The following is a 3,678-nucleotide window of genomic DNA, read 5'->3' on the forward strand; positions in this document are numbered from 1 at the left end:
TGAGATGAGAGATGGAAAGTACAGCCCGCCCTTCCCTTTCTCTGCACAAGCTCGAATCTGGTCGATGATCAAACGCCCCACATTGATGGGTTTGCCTACAAGGACGGCATAGAGCAGGATGGCTCAGTTTCTGGATATTGTCTTCCCGTGTGTGGATAACAACAAACGGGAAGCCAAAAAATGGTACCATACTTTGGCAGCAGGCTGGAGTTCATGCCTATTGCATGTGTAACTGCCCTTTGCGGATAACAACCACTGAGCCCCTGGGATAGCAATGGTTTTCAAAACATCCTCGAGCTGCTCCTCTGTTGCATCAGTAATCAATTCTACAAACTCATCGTCTTGGTTTGGTATACCAAGAACACCGTTGATGTAGTTGGAGGTAAATGTGATATCAATCTCCCGTACAAAAACTGTATGTTGCCCCTGGTTTTGTGGGTTAGCATAAAATTCTTTTACCAGGGGCACAATAGGGTCAATTGGGTGGCGGCAGAAAATCTGTCAACCCCTCGAGATTATCACATCAGAAATAAATCCCGGCTGGCCTAAGGTAGGTCTATCATGCAGTAAAAAACCTTTTTCTTTTACTAAATTGCGAGCCCGGATGTTTTCTTCGTACCTTTTTTTCTGCCGCATTATCAGGGAATTTGTGAATTGCTGAGACTTGCCTGGTTGATGAAGAAGGATCTGCGGCCACCGCTTTGTCTATGGCTGGATCCTGTCGATTTGAGGAGAAAGGCCGCTTGGCAAAGCTCTTCTTGCCCATGGTGAAGGTGATTTCAGGAGTGGACGTTTTTCTTGGGCTAGGCGGTGGGAGAGATCAGTGGCGGTTCGAATGAGGGGGATAAAAAAAAAACTAGGGCAGGGGAAATGAAGACCGGGGATTTTCTGAAATGAAGGATCGAATGGGATTTGAATTTGGGCAATTTGAATTTAAGCCCAAAACGCCGTCATTTTAAATGGCTGACATTCTGCTCTAATAACTGCCAAAACGACGCCGTCCTATTTAAACCCCTTGACTTCTCGTTAAGGGTCGCAATGCCATGCGATGCTACACGATGCTGCAGCAAAATATTGCTCCCATTTTTAGGCCTGCTCTATTCGCCTCTCAATTGCTGCAGCAATCCACAGCAACTTGATTCCTGTGAACTACACAGCCAACTGTGATACTTAACTGCCCTGCCACTGAATAGTAAAGTCAGTGCTTTGCTTGAAACCTCAAAATCAAAATGAGAAATATGATGAAATAAAAGAAATACACAACTCAAATTAAAAAGAAAGCATCAAGATAAAATGAAATGAAAAAAAAAATAGCGCTTATTTTTATGTCTTCAGCCTGACGTCTTCCCTTTTTTAGTCATCGCTCAATGTGACAGAGGTCTTGGAACGTTCCATAGGTCCTCCCCAATAATGCTTGACACGTTGTCCGTTTACCAAGAACTTTCTCCCGGATTTCTCCTCTTGTAACTCCACAGCTCCATGTGGAAAAACCGTGGCTACTGTGAATGGTCCTGACCATCTGGATTTGAGTTTGCCTGGGAATAATTTTAACCTCGAATTATATAGCAGCACCTGTTGTCCTGGTTGAAATTCCCTCAGTTTGATCCTCTTGTCATGCCATCTTTTAGTCTTTTCTTTGTACAGCTTTGCATTCTCATACGAGAACATACGCATCTCTTCCAACTCATCTAATTGCAGCAACCTTGCTTGCCCAGCAGCTTGTAGATCCATGTTGAGCTTCTTTGTTGCCCAATAAGCCTTGTGCTCCAATTCTAATGGTAAATGGCATGCCTTGCCAAAAACAAGACGGTAGGGGGACATTCCCAAAGGTGTCTTGAAGGCTGTCCGGTAGGCCCATAGTGCATCATCTAATCGCAATGACCAATCCTTTCGGTTTGGGTTCACGACCTTCTCTAAGATTCCCTTGATTTCCCTGTTAGAAATCTCTGCTTGACCGCTTGTCTGGGGGTGATATGTTGTGGCAACCTTATGCTTGACACCGTATTTGGCGAGCACCCCCTCAAATTGTCTGCTCACAAAATGAGTCCCCTCGTCACTTATCATGGCTCGTGGAGTCCCAAAACGAGTGAAAATATTATTATGCAAGAATTTGATCACCACCTTTGAGCATTAGTGGGGAATGCCACTGCCTCAACCCATTTTGATACATAATCAACTACTACCAATATGTACAGGTTGCCATATGAGGGTGGGAAAGGCCCCATAAAATCAATTCCCCATACATCGAACAACTCAACTTCCAAGATATTAGTCAAGGGCATTTCATGTTGTTGTGAGATGTTTCCCACACGTTGACACCGATCACACATCTTGACAAATTCATAAGCATCTTTAAAGAGTGTAGGCCAAAAATAACCGGATTGTAATACCTTGGCAGCAGTTCTTGAACCCCCAAAATGACCTCCATATGGTGAAGCATGGCAATGATGCAAAATACTCAATGTCTCCTCTTGTGGAACACATCGCCTCCAAATTTGGTCCGCACCCTGTTTATACAGAAAAAGCTCCTCCCAATAGTAAGATTTCATATCATGGAAGAATCGCTTCATCTGCTGTCGGCTCATTTCCAGAGGTGCCTTGCCACTTGCCAAAAAATTTGCTAAATCCGCATACCATGGCAGTGAAGCTTGCTGCACTACAAGGAGCTGCTCATCGGGAAATTTCTCCTGAATAGGAATATGTGACTCAGCCCCATTCCCTTGCTCAAGTCTAGAGATGCCACTTGAGGTTCCCTTCGTATCTTTGATTTCAAGATCAAATTCCTGAAGTAGCAAGATCCACCGAATCAACCTTGGTTTGGCGTCTTTCTTTGAGATGAGGTATTTTATGGCTGAGTGGTCTGTATATACCGTCACCTTTGTCCCCACAAGATAAGATCAAAACTTGTCAAAAGCAAATACCACAGCCAATAGTTCTTTTTCTGTAGTGGTATAATTCAATTGGGCATCAGTAAGTGTTCTGCTAGCATAATAAATAGAATGAAATAGCTTCCCTTTTCTCTGGCCGAGCACTGCCCCCACTGCGTGATCACTGGCGTCGCACATCAGCTCAAATGGAAGTGCCCAATCCGGTGCAACAATCACAGGGGTTGTCACAAGTGCTCTCTTCAAATCAGAAAATGCACGCTGACAATCTTCATTAAAGTCGAATGATCTATTTTGCTCTAAAAAGAGACACAGCGGCTTGGAAGCTTTGGAGAAATCCTTTATGAATCGCCTATAAAACCCGGCATGCCCCAAAAAACTCCGTATTCCCTTGACCGACGTAGGAGGAGGCAATTTCTCAATGACTTCGATTTTTGCTCTATCCACTTCAATGCCTCTTTGGGAAACTTTATGGCCCAAGACAATTCCCTCTGTGACCATAAAATGGCATTTTTCCCAATTGAGGACCAAGTTAGTTTCTTCACATCTCTGAAGCACCTTAGCTAAATTTTGCAAGCAGTCACCAAAAGAGTCACCAAAGATAGAAAAATCATCCATAAACACTTCCAAAGTCTTCTCTACCATGTTAGTGAACAACGCCATCATACATCTCTGGAATGTTGCTGGAGCATTACACAAACCAAATGGCATTCTTCGGAAAGCGAACGTTCCATATGGACAAGTGAAGGTTGTTTTATCTTGGTCCTCTGGTGCGACAGCAATCTGATTATAG

This window comes from Morus notabilis, unplaced genomic scaffold, assembly GCF_000414095.1.
Source record: "Morus notabilis unplaced genomic scaffold, ASM41409v2 Scaffold406, whole genome shotgun sequence".
Taxonomy (NCBI): Eukaryota; Viridiplantae; Streptophyta; class Magnoliopsida; order Rosales; family Moraceae; genus Morus; species Morus notabilis.